The 24,257-nt window shown below is 48.5% G+C and overlaps 1 long non-coding RNA gene across 1 annotated transcript in view; it reads left to right on the top strand.

The window, feature by feature from the left end:
* LOC105506731 overlaps window positions 1-24,257 on the top strand; it is a 187,777-nt gene that overhangs the window by 154,367 nt on the left and 9,153 nt on the right. The window contains exon 2 of the long non-coding RNA XR_001000987.1: window positions 8,111-8,173. This is a non-coding gene — a long non-coding RNA (uncharacterized LOC105506731). The remainder of the gene's footprint in view (window positions 1-8,110; window positions 8,174-24,257) is intronic.

The following is a 24,257-nucleotide window of genomic DNA, read 5'->3' as shown; positions in this document are numbered from 1 at the left end:
TCTCAAAACTAAAAATGAAAGAAAGAGGGAGAAGGAGTGGTGGTTGGGGGGGGGGCAGCGGAGAAGGGAGCAAGAAAGGAAAGGAAAGGAAAGGAAGGGAAGGGAAGGGGAGGGAAGGGAAAGGAAGGGAAGGAATATATGACATTATTATTATGGGAATATCCCAGACCTGATGGTCATAGGAATAGAAGAGAAGATGGATCATGAACAGCATTAGCAGAGGTGCTTGGATCCAGTGATGAGCTTTATGGGAGGGGAGGGCATCCCATCTGGGTGACCAAGAGAGTGCGGTTCAGTTCCCTGAAATGGGGAGGTGCTGAGAGGAGCCTGGTTGAGGATATATGGGGATTTGTCTGGATGTGGTGAATTTGAGATCCTGGCTGGAATCAGTCATCAGCCTGCCCTGTAGGCATTTGGCAAAATGGGGCTTAGGAGAAAGGTCCGGAACAGGGGTTTGGGACATCTTCAAGGAAAAGGGGAAGCAACAGGAATTAGGATGGGCTGAGGACTGACCCTCGGGTTCCCCTTTGTGCTGGACCTGGGAGGAAGAAGAGGAGCCAAGAAAGTAAGGGGGAGCTTCGGAGGTCTGGGCATCTGAGCGAGGCCCCCTTGTCACCTGAATTCCCACCTTCTTGGGAGGCCTGAAGAGTTAGCAGAAGGAATCTGAGGATCAAGTCTACTCTTGCTTTCCTGGGCTCATGTGGGGCCACAGACCCCATATTTCTAGCATGGCCTCTGCAGGCTGTGTCATGGAGCTTGCCCTCTGCTCCCAGCCTGGGCTTGTGTAACAGGCGTGGCAAAGTGCAAGGGGCTGTAGGTCCTGAACTGAAAGGCGGGTGTTGTGAGAACCGTCTGTCTATAATGGCACAGGTATTTGGGAAATGCCACAGAGCAGGTCTGTTCAACCCTGTGGCCTGCAGCCTGTCAGCTGGATTAGGATTCTCAGTCACGTTCACATTCAAGCCAATATTGACTGTATCATTCAGTGGAAAGAACTGTCCTCCCATCCCTGTAATTGACAGCAGCACTTGCCATCTGGGTGTGTCTGGCTCTTGTCTCACTTTGGGTCATGTCGGTGGTCCCAAGAGTACCCTTTTGGGGGTACTCTTTATCCTTGATTTCTAATCCATCTCTGATGGAGCAAACAAGTCTGTAGCTTCTGTTTTTACTGTTTTATTTAAGTACAATTAATAATTTCATTTCTAATTCAAAACAATGAATGTCCATCTTATTTTTATTATCTTTTAAATACCATGACACTTTTGTCTTCATCAAACAATGCCTGTTTATTTTAGACACGTAAAAGTAGGAAAACAAATCACTGTTAAACTGACTACCCAGAGATAACTAATGCTAACCTTTTGCTTCCTTCTTCCAAGTTTGCTTTTGTGACCCATGCAATTCTATAATTTTTTTTATAGTATTAGCAATAGCTAACATTTATGGGTTACTTGCTATGGTGCAGGAAATATGCAAAGCAGTTGAATACACAGTTTAATTTAGAATTAATTGTATAGAGAGAAACAAACAATATAGAAAAAAGCATAGTCCTATTTTACATCCTCAAATAAAAATAACAGTTATGGTTGTAGAGGGTTTACAAAGGGCAAGAAGTAGTCACTACAGCTATCCCCATTTTTCAGTTGAGAAAACGGACACCAAGAAGGTGTCTAGACTAAGCTGGGTGTGGTGGCTCACTCCTGTAATCCCAGCACTTTGGGAGGCCGAGGTGGGTGGATCACCTGAGGTCACGAGTTTGAGACCAGCTTGGCCAACATGGCGAAACCCTGTCTCTACTAAAAATACAAGAAATTAGCCGGGTGTGGTGGTGGACACCCATAATCCCAGCTACTCCAGAGGCTGAGGCAGGAGAATCACTTGAACCTGGGAGGTGGAGGTTGCAGTGACCTGAGGTTGTGCCATTGAACTCCAGCCTGGGCAACAAGAATGAAATGCTGTGTCAAAAAAAAAAAAAAAATGTCTCGACTAAGATTGTAGTCTGCAACTCTTTGCCTGTAGAACCCCCATGCATGTGTGACATGATTTTGATCGTTTAATAATATACTGAGATTGTTTTGTCCTTGTGTCTACAGCATTTTTACTGACTCCTTAGTGTTCTCTTACTCCTCATCCATGGCCTCTGTTCACACCTAGAGTGGATGGCTGTTCAGAATGAAGCTTCTATCTTCCTGTGTTCACCTTCAGGAAGAGGGATATTTTTCTTTGCTGTCTCTCAGCTCCTTGTGAGACTCCTCAATGTAGCCTGCACGGAGTGGGTGTTTATCTCCTTCCAAAAAGTGCACACTTGTCTCGCCCAATTTGGAGCTGGAGTTTGTGATTTGTCTAGAACTCTACAAAGATTGCACTTCAGCTGATGGTAAGTTTGCATGTTCCGGTCTCTCTTTCCACCACCTCTCACTGGGTCATCTAGAATCCCTCTGGGCGAGGCACAAGAAAACAACATTTTCATTGCTTTAAGTCAGAGGCAGTTGTTTAGAACTGGTTTGTTTTTCCATAAAGTCATTGTCCTTGAAAACAAATATATATATATATATATATATATATATATACACACACACGTAGGCACACACACATACCCACCTCTACCCTTGTATATATATTTGTTTGGGTGAGGTTGCCCACATATGATAAACCTTAGCCCAAAGTGGAAGAGTTTGGTGCCCACGCCAGAGCAAAATACTGTAACCCTCCACTGGTAAGCCTAGAAAAGCAGAGTTTCTCTCTCACCCAGGTCAGTCTCAGAGAGAGGCGCTTTTTAAGAATTTTGTGAGTAGCTCACACGGGTATTAGATGCAGGGAAGCTTGCATTATTTCTCTGACAGACTCACATTTTCTGTAGGCTGAAAGTGTGAATGCTAACCCTCTATATTGACCGGAGCCTTGTCTTTCAGGCTCTGAGTGTGTGGTCATTGCAGGGCTGACTTGGTAGGTTGGATAGGGAATGATCTTCCGCAGGGGAAACCCCCAGGAAGACAGTAAAAGAGAGGAGAAAACTTGCCGGCCTGCCATCAGGTTTGTTTTTGTTAGATGAAAGATAATCCTTGCTTGGTGTCAACTTGTCTTGGCGTTGCGGTAACGATTCTTTGGTGATCTAGCTCTTTAATGAGCATACGAGATGAGCACCGACTCCTGTTAATCACTATCTCCTCTGGAAAGACTCCTTGGAAAGGGAGAGCAAATGAAAGAGAGAAAGAAAGAAAAAGGTGTTTGGAGAAATGTGTATATGTGAGTGTTCTCCAAGTAAACATTTCAGAGCCGGGCCAGAATAATTAGGAGGTACATTGCCATCTGGAAATGTTCATTCTTTTGTTTATCTTGTATTGAGTTTGTTCCAACTAGTGAATCCCTTGATATGGGATACCTGAACTTCTCTTCCTCATGAAAAAAAAAAAAAAATCACACATATCTCCTAGTTGGTGCTTTCTTTGATTTTAGCTGAGCTGGGTTAGGTAGTGCGTGGGAAAGATCACCGGGCAGCTTGCTTATCAAAAAGCCAAGCCTGGATGCGGTGGGGAGGGGCGGGCAGGAGAGAAGGCCTTCCTCTCTCCTGCAACAGGAAAATAAAGGAGATAAATAAACCCTAATCCTGACCTGGGGGCAAATCCCAATAAAGATCCAGGTTAATTTTTCCTGCCGATCCAACCCGGGAATTCATTGTGAGAATTAGACATTCTGCGGCACTAATTTGCCAGATCAGATTGTATAATTATCTTTTATAGGCCTGGGTGTGATGTATGCTCCGTGTTTATGCTGCAGGGGGCTGAGTGTGTGTGTTTGGCCTTCAGAGTTGCTGCTCCGTCCTGCCAGCCTGCACTTCTCACACATAGGCGGGGGTGGCAGCTGTTGGAGCTTCTGCCTGTCCAGAAACAGGCCCAGGGTGCCGGGGCCTGGGATGAACTTGCCTGGAGTGGGTCAGAAAACTTTCAATAGAACTCCGAGTAAAAAGGATGAACCTATGGGAGGCAGGTGGGGGTGCATCCCCTGGCTCAACTGGGGGTCTCCAAGGAAGAGCATTCAACAAGGGATTTCAGTAAAGGCTGACAAGTTTGGAGACTGGAAAAAAAAAGTAGGTAAATTTAGAACCACATGATGATGTTCATGATCTTTGGCACTTTTGTCTTCCTAGGCCCCTTCCTCCATAAAAATAAAACATTAAAAATTGTATTTTATGGGCCAGGCGCAATGGCTCATGCCTGTAATCCCAGCACTTTGGGAGGCCAAGGCGGGCAGATCACGAGATCAGGAGATCGAGACCATCCTGGCTAACACGGTGAAACCCCGTCTCTACTACTATAAACACAAAAACTTAGCCGGGCGAGGTGGCGGCGCCTGTAGTCCCAGCTACTCGGGAGGCTGAGGCAGGAGAATGGCGTGAACCCGGGAGGCGGAGCTTGCGGTGAGCGGAGATCACGCCACTGCACTCCAGCCTGGGTGACAGAGCGAGACTCCGTCTCAAACAAAAACAAAAACAAAACCATTGTATTTTACGGCCGGGCACAGTGGCTCACGCCTGTAATCCCAACACTCTGAGAGGCCAAGTCAGGTGGATCATATGAGATCAGGAGTTTGAGACCAGCCTGGTCAACATAGTGAAACCCCGTTTCTACTAAAAATACAAAACCAGGTGTGGTGGCTCGTGCCAGCTGCTTGGGAGGCTGAGGCAGGAGACTCACTTGAACCTGGGAAGCAGAGGTTGCAGTGAGCCGAGATCACACCATTGCACTGCAGCCTAGGGGACAGAGCGAGACTCCATCTCAAAAAAAAAAAAAATTAATAAAATTAATTAATTAATTAATGTTGTATTTTACAATTACAGTGATACAAGGATGAATAGAATTCAGGCTGGATTCGTTGTTATCTAGGCATTCGTATTACTGTCATTTTATTCATTCTGGTTTTAAAAGGAATTAGAACATTTTCTTGGGCCCCCAAAAGTATTGGGGATCCAGTAGATGTGTTGGCCTTGGGTAGGTTTCTAGAAATTGGACCCAGTGGTTTGATTTCTTGACTACTTGGCCTGTTTTGTTGAAATCACTCCACTTTGATTTTGGACCCATCCAGACTATCCAAGAATTCCCCCAACCTGCAACTCCTATCCTGGCCAAAGAGGGGGCTCTAGCTCATAAAGTGTTGACATCCCATTCCCGTTCCAAGTATTTTTCCCTCTCCACCCTGGTCTTCTCCTGTAGCGTGTGGCCACCTTTTCCAGCATGGCCTCCTGCGTTCCTGGTGCACTTTTTGGAGAAGGTGGCGGGTTTGTGGGACTGGACGTATTCCAGCCTAATGTCTCCTTGTGGCCTCACCTGCTGGGCCTTTTGTTTCTCGGTTCCTCAGTCTAAGGTGTCCTGGAGGAGAGGGCTCTTCCCTCTTGGTTGGAGGTGTCTTGTTGCTGATGTTGAGCTGGGAACCACTAGGTGGTGTATGGCTCCAGGCATCCCTGGGAATGTCTGGAAGGAACTGGGAGGGGTGGGGCGGGGGGTGCGGGAGGCAGGGAGGGACCCTTGGGGGCAGGTTGTGGGTAGCCAGTTGCAGTCTGTGGCCTCCCTCAGAGGTTTGGAGTCGGGTGTGGCATGCTGCTGTTGGCCTCTTTCCGAGGGAGTGCCATCCACTCCCTGTCCCACCGCCGTCCGCAGCAAGGACAGTAAGGGCAGTGCTACATGGTGGGGAGGTGTGTGTGAAGTCATGGAAGAGCTTCACAGGGCAGATGCCAAGGCCAGTGGGCCCTGGACAGAGTCAGGCTCCCTGGGCAGCCCTGCGTCTTGGTGGCCCTGGTCATACTGCCAATGCAAAAAAGCCAGCAGGCAAGAGACCCCTACTCCCTTTAAGGACCAGAGCAGAAACAAACCATTGTGTTGAATGCAGTGATCTAGGTGCACTTCAGGGTACAAGCTGGACTGCTTTGAACAGGATTACAGGAAAGGGGGAAGGGGGCAGCTGTCTCTTGGGACATGAGTAATGTCTCTTACCCAGTTGGCACTTGAGAAGTCAACGGGGCACGTCTCTGGGGCCTCCTGGAAAAGTGGTGTTTTCCAACACAGGGGAGAAAGCTGTGGCTGGAGGTAGGGGTGTGGTCAGTTTGCCTGAGGTTCCTCAGGGGCATAGGAGGGACAAGAGGGGATACCTCTAAGTCCTTGCAGCTCAGAATGTTCTGAGGACCCCCAGCGCTGGGTTCATCCAGGAGAAGTTTAGAAAGGCAGAATCTCAGGCTGCCACCCCAGACCCCCCGAATGCAAAATTTCAGCAAGATGGCCAGATGATCCTCAGAGTCTGCTACTTATTAAACTTACCTGGGGAACTTAAAATAACAAACAAACAAACAAAAAATCCTAGGGCCCAGGCCTCACCTATAGCAGTCAGAACCTCTGGGGTGGGGCTCAGGCTTCAGAATGATTTTCCAGCTGTCCAGGGGAGGGGGCAGGGATTTCCATGAGTAGCCAGGTCTGAGAGCCTCGGTTGTAAGCCTCTGCCTCCCCTCTTTTGCCTATTCCGCACCGTAGGATTTCAAAAGGATCCCTCTCCAGTATCCCACTACTCTCTCTCCCCAATCTCTGTGATTATTAAATTGGCAGAATTGAGGCTTCACGGAGACAGGGTGAAGAGTTAAGACTGAGTCAGGATAAAATGTGCATCCCCCATGGAGGGGTAACACTGAAGCTACGTCCATTCAGGTGGGCTTTAGCTTGAATGAGTTTATTGGATGCTTTCCACCTAATAACAAACTGAAAATGGGTTGTGCGTGGGGGTGGCTTTGTATAAAGTAGAATCAGCAACCCATTCCAGATGCCAGGGTTGGAGCTGGTGGGTCTTGTGAAGTTTTGCTTGCTCTGTTTTGGTGAGTTTTCTAGCATTTGCAGGGTAGGTCCAGCATTGGCCGGTTAGGTCCCAAGTGTTGCATGATTCATCAGGGCTAAAACTGTCAACCTCCTTTGCCCTGCATTCAAGAGCCTATGCATTCGAGGTTGGTCCTGGGTTAAGTTCATGGGTGTGATAGTGGGAGGCAGGCCCAGCAAACATGTATTGCTGCCGTGGGGGTTGGGGGTGCTGGAGCCCAGGGGGACCTCCAATCCGATCTGGTGGTAGGTGCTGATTGATGGAGTTGGCCGCAGGGTACCCGCTCAGCCCTGTCCTCAGTAACTCAGAAACTACCAGAGTGATAATGTATAATGTACACCCAGCAAAAGAACAAACACCAGCCAGAGACAATCCTTTCTCTTGTGTGTGAAGGTTACAAGTTTTCTGTTTCAAATCTGATGGTATTCTTTTTCCCTTTTTTCTTTCTTCTCTCTGTTTTCATTTGCCAACCTAAGGGTCTAGAGTGATTTCTTTGAGCCTAATGATGGGGAAAGTTAGAATGGGGCTATTATCTTTAAACACCTTTTGAAATACTACTCTTCCTGGTGTCAGAATTAGATTGAACAGAGGTTGGGTTTAAAGATTAAATATCTATTTTAGCAGCAGAAACTGTGCTGATATCTGTGTATGTTTGTTCGGGAGTTATATGGGTGGGATGAAAGAGAAACCCACACAGGAATGTATAATTAATAATAGCATAGCTGATATTTATTGAGTGCTTAACAGGGACCAGACATGGTACTAGATGCTCCTCATATGTCATCCCATTAAGTGAATTCAGACATATAATAAATTAGAACACATAAAAATTCAGAAATAGGATCATAGGAGTAAAAGACCCAATAAAAACAGAACAACTTGGCACTGTGGCATTAGATTGTTTTGTAGTAAATGTCCATTGTAAACTTAAGTATTTTTATAACTTGAAAAAATTACCATCCAGTGTAAATATCCATTTACATCGTAGTTTATTCTAGGTCAAGTTTGTGATCATAATAAACTGTATTTCTTTGAAAATATTCTTCAGTTTGCTGTATCCGTAATTGGCATAGGAAACGAATTACTCCCCTTTTTTCTGATGAATGTAGTTTTAGTCTATATGGAAGAATAAACAGCTATTAAACTATGTGCTTTTGGGGAGCTGTCTGGTACTGAGGAACCACTCCATCCACATTTAAGCTTCAAGATGAGTTTCATTATCTTGTTTCCTGGAGTAACTCTTCTCTTATTTTTCTAGGCGGAATCAGAGGTTCCTGGCTGACTCAGTGGGTGCTTTGTACCAGGAAAGGACAAGAAAGAGGTGAGTTGCACTTGGCAGTCATAGTACAGCTGCCTCCCTGTGGCTCTTCTTGCTTTGAGGTTTTGCTCCTTCTTCAGTGCAACTCTTTGCCCAGACATCCCTAAAGCCCCCAGCTCAGAGCAGCAGTTGGCAGGCAGGAGCTTTGCAGTTAGCCGTTGGAGAGCCCCAGAGATACGGGCTAATAAGTACCAACAGTCATCACAATTAATTCAGGCCAGGCTGTGTGTTCCTGGCTTTTACTTGAATCAACTCATTTTCACCTCTCACAACTCTAGCAGTCAGGTCCTGTTATGCCCAATCTACAGATGGGGAGACTGAAGTTCAGTCATTTGCCCAGGGTCACACAGTTAACGAGTGAGGAAGCCAGGCCTGGGCTGTTGCCGGGATCTATGGCTGTTTCGAGTGACCGTGAATTTTCCCAGCTCCCCGGGGCACCATGCAACAGCTCCTGCTACCTGCCCTGAGCACACCGAGTCCACTGCAGGGCACAGAGGTCTTGCAGTTTGCAGGGAGAACATGAGGCAGGTGACTCAAAGCCTGCGGGTCCAGGAGATAAACAGGTGGATTGCACCTGCTGGCCTTCAGAAACACAGAGACTGTCCATGGGGTTAAATGGGATATCAGGGCTTTCTGGCATGCTGCCAACTGAAGTCTGCTCCCAATAAAACAGGATGTGGAACAAGGGGCCGCTCTCCTACTGCAAGGGCTGGGTTTGCCCAGGGTTGTCTAGATTCCACCATCCACAGCGGTTACAGCGCCGGTTGTCTCAGTCGTAAGTACTAAGTTGGAAGCTCAGAACATGGTCAGATTTGACTGGAAGCAAATCATCTCAAGTAGTATGAAGCCTGGGAGAGGGCTGTCCCCGCTGCCTACAGAGCCACTAGGGGTCATACTGGCAGATTGCAGGCCCAGCAGCAGCAGCAACAACAACAACAACAACAACAACAACAACAAAGGAAATGAAAGGGAAGTGGGGAAAATGGGTAGGAGGAGAGAGAGTAAATACACCCTTCCTTCTGTTCTGATGGTGTTAGGGCATGAGGGGTACGGAGTGCAGGGAACACCCAATGGGGACATTATGCCATGGAGCAGCTAATACTGCTTGAGTTGCTGTACAATACAGACACATTTTTGGAACTAGACAGATCATGTTGCAAATTTGTCACTATCAGTCTAGTATAGTGGTAGAATGTAGACCCGGATGCCCTGGGTTCAAATCCCATTTCCACTGCGTCTTTGCTTTGTGACCTGGGGCTGGTGACCTTCACTTTTCTGAACTATGCTTTCCACATTTATAAAATGGAGATAACAAAAATGATCTCTTCCATGTTTTGAAGTGAAATGGGAAAATACACAGTTCAGTGCCTGGGATGTATTATGCATTTACAATGAATGTCAGTGGTTTTTTTCCTATGTTTTACAGTCTCCCTAGCTCTGGATATGATCTTGGGTAAATTACAAAGCCTCAATTTTTCCTCATCTGTAAGATGCTGATGCTAATACCCTGTCCTCAGGGGAGATTGAGAATTGAATGAAATAACCAAATCCAAAGTCTGGTCATAATAGATGCCTATTAGTTCCCTTCCTTATTTATCTTTATCTTATTCCACGCAGCTCAAGTAGATAGAAGGTGGACATTGGTTTTAACTCCCCCACGCACTAGAATACTAAGTCCTGACAATGACTCCACAGCAATTTTCCATTTGATCCTTCCTCTCCCTTCTCCCAGCCACCCCTCTGGTGTTGGCTTTCATAGAACAAGCTGGGATAACCACAAGGGGCCCCAACCTTTGGACTCCAAGTCTTTCCTCCCCAAAGTAATCCTATTGGTCTCTTCCCTAAGCCTCTTTCTGAAATCCAGCATTGGACATGGCATTTTCTTATTAGAAAAAAATCCATCATGGCTCTCTGTTTATTATCCCAGCAACCAAATCTCACTGGACACTCCACCTCACTTCCCATCACTTCCCACGCACATTTGGATCCTTTCAGCCCAGCTCACCTGGTCTGTATCCCACCCCAAGACTGGACTTGACTGCACCCTGCCACCATGCTCAGCACACCCCCTCCCTGTGTCACCATCTGTGTACCTCACCTGCTTAAAACCCCACAGCCATGGGACCATGGGACTGGCAGCTCTTTTACCTGCCCACCATCTCACCTTCAGAGCTTCACCTGCAGTGCTGGCTCTGCCTTCCCAGCTAGTGCGTTGAGAGTGGGATGAGGGTGGGAGGGAATCTCTTTCATCCCCCACCATCCTTTCTTTACTGGTCATCCTGGGATCCAAGGAGCATGCAGTAGGGGCCCAGATGACGGCATGCACTCAACCGGTGGGAGCGTGGGCCTGGAAAGAGTCTATGGTTGAAGTTACTCTTCAGCTACTGTTTGGGTTTGGATGTGTATTGGGGTGGGGGTTGATGAGTGATGCCAAGGGGATTTCCAGGCAAACTGCGGGCCTGCCTTTCTGGAAGCAGCACCTTCTGCCTTTGCCAGCCCTCTCCCCCACTCCCCAGGGAACCCCATCCTGAAGACCAGCTCATTCCATAAGATGCATAGTCCCCTCCCCGTGAGTGGCAGCAATTCCACCCTTCACTTGTTCATCAGTTCATTCATTCATTCACTCACCTAATAGATATTTACAGGACACACACTGTTCGCTGGGACTGCTCTCTCTAGGCAGAGAACAGGCACTGAACAAAACAGGCTCCATCCTGCTGGCATGGAGCTTGGCTTCTAATGGGGTATATGAGTCCATTTCCATGCTGCTGATACAGACATATCTGAGAATGGGTAATTTATAAAGAAAAAGAGGTTTAATGGACTCACGTTTCCACACGGCTGGGGAGGCCTCACAATCATGGCAGAAGGCAAAAGGCACGTCTTACGTGGTGGCAGGCAATACAGAATGAGAACCAAGCAAAAGGGATTTCCCCTTATAAAACCATCAGATCTCGTGAGGCTTATTCACTACCATGAGAACAGGATACGGGAAACTGTCCCCATGATTCAGTTATTTCCCACCAGGTCTCTCTCACAACACTGGGAATTATAGGAGCTACAATTCAAGATGAGATTTGGGTAGGGACAGAGCCAAACCATATCATGGGGCCAGGAAAGATGGGAAGCATTGGGTCAGCCATCATTGTTCTTTTGTCTTTCCTGTCCTGCAGCCACACTGGCTGTCAAGGTGGGGCAGGCTAAACAGTAAAAAATAGTAAGTATGTAAATTATCTAGTATGTAAGGAGGTGATAGTGTTATGGAAAAAATAAAAATAAAAAAAATAAAAAACAGAGGCAGGAAAGGCAGCTCCAGTGTGCAACGCAGGGAGAGGGGTGGAGGGCAGGTTGCAGGGCTGAACGGAGAAGGCGACATTTGAGCACAGACTTGCAGGAGGATGTTTTGGAGCCCTTGGAACAGAGGGAGCAGGTACATCAAGGCCCAAAGCAGGCGTGAGTATATAGTGTGCTTGAGAATCGAGCTCAGTGAGCGCTGAGCGGGCGGTGACCACCAGACCAGGTCAGGCCCGGAGGCCTTGGGCCTTCCCTCTGACGGACCTGGGAGCCAGGCAGGGTTTTGAGCAAAGCATGCTGTGATCCAACTCAGTGTGAAAAAGACCTCTTTACAGGGAAGCTGAGAGCAACAGGGAGACCAGTGGGAGGAGGTGAGGGCGGGGGAAGGGTCCAAGCAGGAGGGATATTGAATGTGCCTGTTTGTGTCCCTGGCACACAGTGGCACACACACGTTACCATAGAATGACATTGATGGTGGTGATGAGGTGAAGCGCCACGGTGCCACATCTCAGGGACTGATACTCAACAACTATGTGACTCCCAGATTCAGGATAACCTCTTTCATTGGGGTTGTGGCTTCATATGAGGGCCATTCTCCTCACCCTCCTGCCTGCAGAGCTACCAGGGGTCACACTGGCAGATTGCAGCCCCAGCAGCAAAAAAAAAAAAAAAAAAAGGAAATGAAAGGGAGAGGGGAAGATGGATAGGGAGAGAGACAGCAAATGTAGCCTTCTTCCTGTTCTGATGGTGTTAGGGCATGAGGGGTACAGAGTGCAGGGAACACCCAACGGGGACAGTATCATGCCATGGAGCAGCTAATACTGCTTGAGATCATTCTTCATGGCCCCCTGAAACTCTTTGCGGGGTCTCCTTGTTGTCTTGTGGCCTCTTAGCTCCCTCCCGTCTTCCTCCTCCTCCCTCCAAGAAAGGACAAGTTGACCACGGCAGCAATGAATGGTTCAGCCGTCTTTCCTCTTTTGTCTTTCTCGTCCTCCAGCCACATTGATCCTCCAGGCAGGACAGACTAAGGGTGCTTCAGAGCTCACAGAACCAGCGTGTCTTTCTTAGAATGCTCCCGGGACGGCCCCCGTCTTGTTGGTGATTAGCAACTGTCCTGTAATTGCATATAACCTGGAAACAGAATCTATAAGGGAATGAATGCCTGGTGCCCTTTGTTGGGGGACCTTGCTGTTCACGCACACTGCGGAGAGCTAGCTGAGGGCCGCACCAGAACCCCCTTCTACCTGATGAAGCCTTAGAATTGTGTACATGTTGCTGTCTGTTGGAAACGCTTAGAGAAAGGAAAGGGCAATGGGAGTGGTGGGGCTTTTCGCTGTGTGTTTCTCCCAAGGTTGAGTGTCTTTCTGAGTGATCCCGCCAGGCTCCTGGGCAGTGTGGACACCTTCCTCCCCAGTGCCTTGCATTCTTCCGCTCCCAGACCAATGGCCCAGGGAGATGGAGCAAGATGGTAGCCTCATGGCTGGGTCCCTGGAGCCACAGTTATAAACAGTGATATTACAGTGTTACTGCCCTGTGTGGATTTCGCGTACTTCCTTTTAAAGAACTGTCACATTCCCTACCATATAGCTCCAAAAGTTTCTGTGGTGAGATCATGAGGAGGAAGGACTATTTTTAAAGATGAAAATTCTGACGCTCCAGGAGGACACTCTCTCTCCCCAGGTCCATCCATCATGTGTGTGTGTGGTGGGTAGGGGAGAGGTGCTGCGGCTCGAATGTTGGTTTCTGCCATAACCATAATTGAGAGTGAAAAACCCGGGCCCTGGGAGAAAGAAGCCAGTCCTGGTTCTGAGTGTCAGCGGCAGTGGGGATGAGCTCACCCGGGGACCGGAGCCATTTAGAGGACTTGCAGATGGAACTTCCCCTCAGGGTCCAACTGTGAGTCACTGTGGTTCCTGTCCCTGCGCAGGCTCCATCTCCAGGCCTCCCACTTCACCCTGGGACATTATGGTTGCTGGTCAGACCTCATGACTCACTTGGACTCTCGAGCCGCCTCTGGGGGTGGAGTCTCTCTCCTGGCATCTGGACCCTTGGTGCTATCGACGAAGCTTGGCTGGCGCTCTTAGCTGCTATGTGCAAGACGTGTGTCCCAGGGAAAGCCCCTCTCTCTCTTGGCAGAGGTCAAGTGAAAGCCACGGCCGCAGCCAACAGAGTTCAAAATGCAGGCTTGGAAAGTCCAGGGGGGCTCTGTGGAGGTGAGACAGCCACAGGCGGAGATTTCCGAGCCCCCGGGGTGAGTTTGGCTGTGACACCTGAGAGATGGGGGAGCTAACAAGCGCCAGGTTACAGCGTCGTCCCATGGAGAGGAGCGAGCGGAGTTCACCCAAAAGGCCAACGGCTGGCAGGGTGTCACGTTTCCCACCACACCCGGGGCTCAGCCTCTGCTGTCATTTCTCCTCCTCGATTTTCATCTTCTAAGGGAAGAAATAGTGTCATCTTTTCTCAACCTGTCAGTCTCACACCTGCCTGGAGCCCCTGGCAGTGAGACACCCAGTGCTGTTTAATCTGATGTCGTCTCTGTTGATTGTCTGTTTTAGAAACCAGGTAGCAAGAGGGACTTTCTGAGGATTAAAAAAAAAAAAGTAAACCCCCAAACTATTTTGGGGAGGTTTTTTTTTTTTTAACCTCCTGTTTTTTAGTTTCATTATTTCTTTTTCTCTTAAATACACTCTCTTTTTTAATTAAGAAGAATAAATTTTTAAATTAAAAAAGAGGGACCAAATGCACCCCTTGGGTTGAGGAGTTTTGAGAGCAGTGTTTAGGGTAAAGGTCAAAAGTGAGGTGGATGTCACTGGGTCTTGGGCATGGGTACCCACCTGCTGGCAAACGTAAGAGAGGCCATATTAGAGTGGGAAAGAAGGGTTACTGAAAAATGCATATGACCTTGTTTTTTCGAATGACATTTATTTATTGTCTATCAAGAGATTACTCCTGAGAAATTAACAGCAGAGTCACCTGAGGAGTGTGGGTGCCCAGAGCCTTGGATTTGGTGACCTATCCTGCCTCCCATCTGACTCCTGAAGTAGGCGAGTGTATTAACAGTCATGGACCTCAGTTTACCTGCTTTCAGCCTCTGCCCTTCCCGAGAGGGACGAAGCTGACTTACTGCATCGCAGTTTTGTCCTTTAGTCCATCAGCTCTGGACCTTTCCACTTCTGGTATTTTTGGTTTCCAAACAAAGGGTTGAGGACGCACGAGAGCAATGTTCAGAGTAAGGTCAAAGATGAGGTGGATCTAACTGGGCCTCGGGCATGGGCGCCCACCTGTCAGACTCTGTCCTTCTCAGACAGCTGCCCAGGCAGGAGCTGCCTCTTGGGATGTTGAGTGGGCCATCTCCATTGAGAGAGTTGGGGGACAAAGGGAGAAGGCAGGGACTGAGTCACTCCCGGGGATGCTGTTTGACATAGACCAAGAGGGTCAGCCCCACTGGGCCCGGCTGACCTGGTAGATGGGTAGGTCTAGGGTATGAACGTGGATATTAGTTGGCCAGGGTGTGAGAACTTGTGTGAAACGGTCGGCCCCTGGGTGACTCAGTCTCCTAGCAAACTATAAAAGGGAAGTGACTCATTTCCAGCCCTGAACAAGAACTCCTAAGGCTAGGCCGCCAGCACCTGTCTGGGACGTGGTTAGTTATTAACGCTGCCAGTAAGAGTGTCATGGGAACCAAACGCAGGCCTAGATGCCTGGAGGCAGCTTGGCTTTTCACAGCTTGCAGCTGTCCACTCACCTTCCCTTGCTGTGGCTCCTCTCTGCCTGACCCCAAATGCAGAGGAGGCCCTTGAACTCTTAGCTGCTGGTGGCTCCCCAGGTGCCTCTTGAGGGTGCAGATTGCACAGGGGTTGGGAAAGAGGGAAGAAGAAGTGTGTTGGTCAGGGGAAATCACAACGACATTTTTTTTTTTTTTTTTTGTCCTGTTTAGGAGATCAGGTTCAAGGAGCCAGCCAGACTCTGGGCTTCCAGGAGGAGTGGGCTATGGAGGGGCTGGCCCCATCTGCATGTTTCTCTCCTCCTGGCCCTGCAGGTGCCACCTCCGTGAGTCCTGGTTCCTGCGGCTCCATCAAATCTGCAGTGAAGGCCTTTGGGAAGCGTGGGTTATGTGGGTCCAGGGGCCCCACCCTCCTGTGGAGGCCCTTGGCCTAAGGATCACTAACTCACACCACACTGACCTCTGGCCCCCAACAAGGGCAGTGTTCCTCTTGCTCCATTCTGCTCTGAAGTCCCCCAAACCACTTCCTGGGGCTGCTTAGTAAAACACAGGGCTCATCTCTGAGGACCTCTGCAGGGCTCATGAGTTGAGCCAGGAGTTCAAATCAGCTCTGCATTCTCCTTTCTTTCTCCACGTCTGGAAAAGTACAGAATGGGCAGCTTCTCCTCCCAGATCCCAAAAGGCATGTTTGACTGCTCCTGGGGGAGGCTCAGCCTGGGCACAAGCTATGCCTACTCCTGCCAGGGCCCTGCCCCTCCACTTCCAAACTGTCAAGCAGGAGGAGGGAGGATGATTGAACAGAAAGACACAGGAGTTTTAGTGAGTCAGGCTCTCCAGCACCCAAAAAGGGACCCAGGGCCCAGGGGGAAGAGACATCCCTGGTATTTGTTGCCACCTTTGTAAAACCCTCAAGCGCTGGCGGGCGGCGCAGAGGGAGTGGGGATGCCACTTGCCTGCCTAGTCTATGGGAGGAATTGGGACATGCGCTTCCTGGGTGGCCCTGAGCAAACCATCGAACTGCTCCCCCAGAGTTTCCCCATCTGTAAAGTGGGAATAATAACAACACCTGACCTGCTTACTTGACAGGGTTTCTGTGAGGCCGGCTGAGATCACCGAGCATGTGACAGGGCTTTGGGAGTGGTTAAGGGCCACCCAGATCGGGGTTGAGGCACCGGGGTGCTTATGGTGATTAGCAGCAGAGCGAGGCCTGAGGTCTGTGCTCCCCAGGGAGGGTGGCTTTACAGGCACCCACCTGCGGCTTAAGAGCTTCTTGGGCCTCCCACGGCTGATAAATCACCACCGGGTGGGTGTGCTTTGTCTGGGCTCCAGGATGAGCAGACAGCCTGCCCTTGGCTGCTGCAGAAAGCAGCTCCTTTGCCTTCTCTCCCTTCCTTAGTGGGTTGGGCAGGCACAAAAATAGATCCCAGAACCCCATCTCTTAGGTTTAGCCAAGGGACCCTCCAGCTGCTGATCTAGACACTCTGGTGGCATTGAGTTCCTTTCTCAGGCCACGTAACCATTGGGGGTACTGATTTAGGTGTCTCCTGGCATGAGATTGGCCCTGGTTTATCACCTTCTGCTGCTGCTGCTTTTTTAAAAAATCGAAGATGGGGTCTCACCATGTTGTCCAGGCTGGTTTTGAACTCCCAAGCTCAAATGATTCTCACACCTCAGCCTCCTAAGTAGCTGGGATTACAGGCTCATGTCACCATGCCCTGCTCGTCACCTTGCCATCAAAGAAGAGAGACTTGCATAAGAGTGTCAGATTCTATCCCATAGTGCAGTATACCAAGGAGGTGGTCTGCAAATGGCCATTGAATATACAAATAGTCTCAGTCTTAGCATTTTCTTTCTCATGGTTTATTTTGCTTTGTAGAGTTTCATGCATTTGTTGAAAGGAGGAAGACTGAGATTTAAGGGAGCATCCCTAGTGGGGTAACACCCATCTGCTTAGTGCCTTTTCAGTGCTCAGCACTGTGCTAAGTTATTTGAGTATAGTCTTTGCTCTCATATTTAATAAAATCAGACTCTTTTTGACCACCTAATTCCATCTCCCATTCAGACCCACAGCATCCTCCCAGCCTGTCCAGATAGGTGCTTTCTGCTTGGACACTTTAATGATGGAGAATTTTATCTCTCCTGAGGCTACCCATTCTAACATTGGCACCTGCAGTTGGTGGGAAGTTCATCCGTTTAGGGAGTGTCCATCTACCTTTGGATACTTCCATCTGTGGGTCCTAGGCAATGAACAGGGGATGGGAGTATGGCAGTATGGCTGAATTGTGGAATGCAGACTACAGAAAAGTTCTGTGAAGGGATGGGACCTGGAAGAATCAGAGAAGACCTTGTGGAATTACTGAAACTTAGAGAAAATAATGAACTGAACTAGAGAGAGAGCAGGGGGGTGGGCTATGGTCTCTCATACCTGTAATCCCAGCACTTTGGGAGGCAGAGGTGGGCGGGTTCCTTGAGCCCAGGAGTTCAAGACCAGTCTGGGTAACATAGGGGGACTCTGTCTCTACAAAAATTAGTCATGCATGGTGGCTCATTTTTGTATTTTTTGTAGAGGATCCAGGTGGGAGGATCACTTAAGCCTGGGAGATGGAGGTTGTAGTGAGCCAAGATGGCACCATTTTACTCCAGCCAGGGCTACAGAGTGAGACCCTGTCTCCAAAGAGAAAGAGAAGTTGAAGGCTTTCTGTAATAGTTTGAGTAGTGATCTCCCAAAATCCATGTCCATCTAGAATCTCAGAATCTAACTTTATTTGGAAATAGTGCCTTTGCACGTGTAATTAGCTAAGGATCTTGAGATGAAATCATCCTGGATTCCGGTCCTAAATCCAGTGATACATCCTTAGAAGAAGACAGAAAGGAAGGCACTATGAAGATGGAGCAGAGATTGGAGTGGTGCATCCACAAGCGAAGGAATGCTGAGGATTGACTGCAGAAGTCAGGAGAGAGGCAGGGGGCAGATTCTCCCCTAAAACTACCAGAAGGAATCAACCCTCTCCATACCTTGATTTTGGCCCTCTGGCCTCTGGAACTGTGAGAGAATACGTTCTCTCACAGTTTTAAGCCATCAGTTTGTACTAACTTGAAATGGCAGCCCTAGTAAACTAATACACCACCCAACCTTGAGAGACAGATACGAGTAAGGAGGCAAAAATAACCATGCTTTGAGGGTTATTTTTGCAGCCCAATCCCCAACCCCCCACCTCAAGTCTGTTTCTCCCGAGAAATAGACTTGAGGTGGGGGGTTGCAGAATTGCGCTGCATGGTAAGGAGACTGGACTCGTTCATTTGTTAGCGGGCAGGGTCTACAGGCCAGATGCCCCATGGTGCCAGGATGAGGTGTGTATAGAGTCTTTTTTCCAGGAACCTTGGGGGTTTTCAGAGCCCAGAAGGATGCCAGCTCTGGACCCCCTGCTCTGTTTGACCTCCTCTACTAAATTTCCACCAGTTCCTGCATCTTTATTCATAGAAAGGGATCAAACCATCCTTAACACTCATACCACTCTGCAAATAAACATGTAACTTATACAATGACAGAAGGAATTATAAGATGCTTACTATTAGAAAAATGTATAAAAGCAATGGAAATACTTAGGAACCATACTTAGTTATAGGATGTTAATCTTTTATCATTAAGTAATAGTTCAATATTTTCTTGATTGTTTAGTATTTCATTGTAGGAACATGACATGGTTATTTTTTAATAGTTTTTTTTTTATGTTTCCAACATTTTTTTCCCTTTTGCTGTAAAGTAAGGCTCTGATGACAATCCTTGCAGCAAAAATGTTATTTTTATCTGTACTAGCTTCCTGAAGCTGATGTGGTAAGTTACCACAAACTTGATGGTTTAGAGCAACACAGATTTTTCTCTTGTAGCTCTGGAGGCCAGAAGTCTGCCTGAGACTTCTGGAGCTAAAACCAAGTCATTGTCAGTAGGGCAGGTTTCTTTTGGAGGCTTCAGGGGATAATTGTTTTTATGCTTCTGATGACTGCTGGCATTCCTTGGCTTGGAGCCACATCACTCCAGTCTCTGCCTTTGTGGAGTTCTCTCTGTAGTCAAGTCTCCCTCTGCCTCCTTCTTATATGAACTCTTATAGCTACATTTGGGGTCCATCTGGATAATCCAGGATAATCTCCCCATCTCAAGACCTTTAACTTAATTCCACCTGCCAAGTCCCTTTTACCATATACTATAAGGTAACATTCATACATAGCAGGGATTAGAACATGGCTGTCTTTTATTAGGGAGTGGAGGGGAGCAAGAGCTTGTGCCATTATTTGGCTCATCACCATATTCATGACTATTTTCTCACAATAAATTCCTAAAAGTGGACCTAGGAGAAAGGGCCATCCTTAGGTTGCATGACATATTCAGTGGTCAGTAGATAGTACTGGTGTCTTTTTGTTGCTGTTCCTTTAAGAGCCTTTCTTAGCTCTCCTAAGAGTCAGATCGGATGGGGAGGTGGAGTGTACATTGAAACCCCCATTACAGGAATCATTTAAAGTTAGCCTCTAGGAAGCTTGGGGCTAATGAGATAATTCCCATTAGGAGAGGAAGGAAATGAAGGTGGCCTGACATCCTTTCTGTCTCTAATTTATATGATTCACTGAAACCTCCCCCTCTTCCCCCGCAACCCCCTCCTTCGGCCGCCCCTTTGAATTCTGGTTCCCTGTCCACCGCCTCTGCCAGCCAGGGCTCTGGTTTTTAGCAAGCCCCAGCATGCCTGGGAGCCCAGGAGGGTTGCCTTCCGCTGAGACGAGGCATTCGGGCTCTTTTCTTGGCAGCTGTGCCAGAGAATCTACTCTTTGCCTCCTTCCTCTCTTTTCCCAGAGCCTTGCCCAGCTCTCCCCACCCCCACCCCTGCCCCAACAGGGATGGAACTCTTGCCTGTAGGACCGCAGAAAGAGAAAGGCTGTCAACAGAACACTGGCAGGCTCAGGGGACTTAGGGGCCAAAGCTGCAGAGAGGTTTTGTTTGCTTCCTTCCCCTAACCCCCAGTACTTTTTAGGGGGAGGAGAAAGAGAGAGAGAGAGAGAGAGAGAGAAACAAGAAAACAAGAGAACAAGAGAGAGATCATTCTCTTCCTGTTTTGCTCTGCTGCCTACACTTTTGGTCAAAGTTCTCTGCAAACATGAAAATCCAGTTTGGGTCTTTAATTAGAAAAGTGTGAAGTCTCCCAAAAACTTTAGGGTTTTGAAGTTCAGATTAAACCCTGTAAACACATTTAGGGGCTGGAGAGAGAGAGAGAGAGAGAGAGAGAGAGAGAACCCGAGAAGAGCAGAAAGGAGAGCCCAGTCTCATCTGCTCATCCATCATATTGCTATCAGCTGTTACCCATTTCATTTATTGGACACCCCCTTTCTTGTCTCAGACCTGCTGGGAGCAAATCTAATACCCACCAACCCCATGCCCAAGAAGGATCTCTGGCATTCAGAGGGCAGCATGGCTCTTCCTAGCCCCTGGTTTACTTCTTTTCTTCCTCTCACCCTCCCAGAGGGAGGCCATATGGTGGAGTCTTCCGAGTCAGGGCCAAGGGCCAGAGCGGCTCTGGCCCTGGGGACAGTCCAGCAGCCCTGATGTGCCGTGTGGGTGGCCTGTTCTGTGAACTTGCTGCCTGACCTCCCTGTGCCTCTGACAGTCCAGCTGCAGCCTTGGGTAACAGCCTGGCCCCGCCGTGATGGGAGGGTGCCGAGGCCCAGCTCCCCCACTCACCTTGGCACAGATACCACAAGCTGGCCAGGCCATGCGGGGCCAGGACCAGGCAGAACAGACAGAGCCCCCATAAGCATCGTTTCCAGTTGAGTTGGCCTATCTTGGCTCATAAGACCGTGGTGTCTCTAATGAGAGTGAGACAGAGACAGACAAACCAGGGGTTCAAGGAAGAGAGAACACAAATTAGAAAGATGAAAGATACAAGGGAAAGATATAGGAGTTGGATTTCCATGTAAGGTAGCATGAAATAATAGCCAAGCTAGAGTTTGGATTAGTCTTAGCTGTTTTGGAATCATGTCTTTACCAGTAGCTGAGCTAAATCATTCATGTGAGGGTGTTTTAAGGGCCCTGATCATGACTCCTGCCTTCATTACCTCCTTCCTCCCTGCTCGTGGACATAAGTTCTCAGAACTTTTAGGGGTGGTTGAGGGAATATAGAAGGAGGCCAGGTAAGGGTTAATCTAAATGTTACAAACAACTTATTGATTTAAAAAGGAAAAGAAAAGGAGTAATGGAAGATGGATCTGGGCTTTATTGTATACTTTTTAGGAGTGGTTTATAGCAGAAAAATAACCATGGAAGTGGCTTAATGTCCTTCCTCTTCAGAAAGGTGCTGACTGTATTTTTGAAATGGAGATAATGCCGTAGGGAAATAGAGTAATAAGAACAAATAGGCCAGGCATGGTGGCTCACGCCTGCAATGCCAGTACTTTGGGAGGTCGAGGCGGGCGGATCGTGAGGTCAAGAGATCGAGACTATTCTGGCCAACATGGTGAAACCCTGTCTCTACTAAAAATACAAAAATTAGCTGGGCGAGGTGGTGGGTGCCTGTAGTAACAGCTACTTGGGAGGCTGAGGCAGGAGAATTACTTGAACCCGGGAGGTAGAGGTTGCAGTGAGCCGAGATCGTGCTATTGCACTCCAGCCTGGCAACAGAAAGAGACTCCATCTCAAAAAAAACAAAAAAAAATTGAGTCTTTCATATTTTAACTCAGTCCTCACAACAAGCCTAGAAATTATCCCTGTTTTACAGATGGGCTCAAGAGATTTGAGGTAACTTGCCCAGGAGCCTACCACTCCTAAGAGGCTAACTAACCCAGGACTGGAACCCTGATCTGACTTCGTTTCAGTAAGCTGTGGGATCTCTGAGGATTACCACCTGAAGTGTTTTCCCATTGGCAGGAATGAGTGGGTTCGTGTTCTAAGGGCCTCCCATGCTTTAAGATGACTAGCTTGTGTTGCTCACGATCCATTCATTTGTTCATTTGTTCATTCATTCATTCGTTTGCCTCTTCATTGCCAGACAGTGAGCTTGGTACCCTCAGTACAAGAAGGAAAACATGGCTGCTACTGCAGCCTGCAGCTGACCAGGTCGACTTGCACTACCGGGCTGGGGAACATCAGGAGGTGAGCAGGCTGCCAGCACCCACAGTCTGGGGATACGTGCTCTTTCTCTCCCATATCAATGGGCAGTCCTGCTCGGTGACCCAGATCCAAACAACTCAGAGGTCCCACTGTGTCCTCACTGCAGACTGACCGCTGGCTCTCAAACATCTGGGTGGGTAGTAGAGGCCAACAGGGAACTTTAGGGACCAAGGGAAGAGGACCTGGCAGTTTATCCCTCATGAGGAGAGAGTGGAACCAGCGACCTTCTCTCTGGACTCTTACTCCTGGCCTGATTCCCAAAGGGGAGAAGAGCTCCTGCCTGGTCTCAAAGTCACTGTTTCTCTCTCTCCCTCGACCCTCATTGTTGCAGTAGGGCCAGGACTCTGTCTGGCCAGGTCCCCTACTTGCTGTTAAATGGGTCATCTGAAGAAAGAGAAGGAAAGGCTTTATGATTGGCTGTTGGATGGCCCCTGAGGGACATAGTGCATGATAAGGAGAGGGCAGAAGGGAGTCTGGGACCAGGGTACCTATTATCTTTAAAGTCCATCTTTTGGCACAGTCCACCGGGACAAACAAGGGATCCAGGTCGGCTGGTTCGGGAGGGTCTTTGATCTGCCTATAAGTTAATGCTTTTCAATGGAGAACCGCAAAGCAGCCCCACCCAGGGCCTCGGAGATAACAGGCTGGTGCAATCACAAACCACCGGCCTCTTGATAATGCCGGGTTTTATTGAGGCCTGGTTTTTGCCCAATGGGAACACATCCGGCAAGCATCAAAGGGAGCAGGCGTCACCCTGTGCAAAGAATCGTGGGCCCTCAGGTGCGTGCACCTTGGGTTGCGTGTGTGGCTGTGTGTGCACAAGCTGGCCCGTTGGCAATTACCTTTCTGTAGATCAGAGGCCACCAGCCCCAGAGGGGCCTCGACAACCCATGAACTCTGTTCCCTCGTTCTGGATGGTCCAGCTCCTAAGATATCCTTGAAAATGGTAACTTAGCATCTTAAGTAGGAGGGTCACTCTTGTGTCGTTGAGTCCCTGACTCAACATCCCAAAGGCAGTTGGTGTGAGAAGTTTAGTGGTGAGGTGAGGTGGACACTCAGAGGAGGCAAAACCTAAAAGCTTAGTTCCTTTGCAGCCCTTTGAAGGTTTTTGCGTGGAAAGTTGCCCTTTGACAATGGAAGAGTTAACGGGTGAACTGGGGAAGCTGTGGTCCTGGGGGAAGGGTCATCCCCACTCACCCCCAGGCTGTGCCTCTTGGCTGCCTCATATTTTATCTGGGCAGTCAGGATGCTGTGTACTGCGTATTGGCCTCTGGAGACCAGAGCAGAGAAGCACCACAATACAAACAGAACATCTGGAAGCTTTTTAAGGTTTGTTTTTTAACACGTTTGCAAGAGTCAGGACATTTGCACACGAGGTTTACTGGCTGGAGGGAACCCAGGGACTTGAGTCAAGTGGGAGATCGCTTAGACTTTGTGAGGAGGGGGTGGTGAGGGTAAGGAAAGGAAGGTGGGCTGGGTGCAGTGGCTCACACCTGTAATCCCAACACTTTGGGAGGCCGAGGCAGGTGGATCACATGGTCAGGAGTTCGAGACCAGCCTGGCCAACATGGTGGAACCCTATCTCTACTAAAAATATAAAAATTAGCCAGGCGTGGTGGCACGTGCCTGTAATCCCAGCTACTCAGGAGGCTGAGGCAGGAGAATCGCTTGAACTCAGGAGGCGGAGGTTGCAGTGAGCCTGGGTGACAAGAGCGAAACAACATCTCGAAAAAAGAAAGAAAAAGGAAGGTGGGAACACTGGAAGCAACAAGGCCCTATATTCTTCAGACTCACTTGTTGCAGTGACCTGTTGGAAATCCTTAGGCACAGAAGAGGAACCTGGAACAGAATCCTGGGTTCCTTGTCTTTCTGGTCTTGCTGGTATGGAGCAATTGGGTTTCTTCTTCCTTGTCCCAATC

The sequence above is a fragment of the Colobus angolensis genome, unplaced genomic scaffold (genome assembly GCF_000951035.1).
Source record: "Colobus angolensis palliatus isolate OR3802 unplaced genomic scaffold, Cang.pa_1.0 Scaffold1, whole genome shotgun sequence".
Taxonomy (NCBI): domain Eukaryota; kingdom Metazoa; phylum Chordata; class Mammalia; order Primates; family Cercopithecidae; genus Colobus; species Colobus angolensis.
The sequence above is the reverse complement of the archived record's forward strand: the minus strand, read 5'-3'. Positions and strand labels throughout refer to the sequence as shown.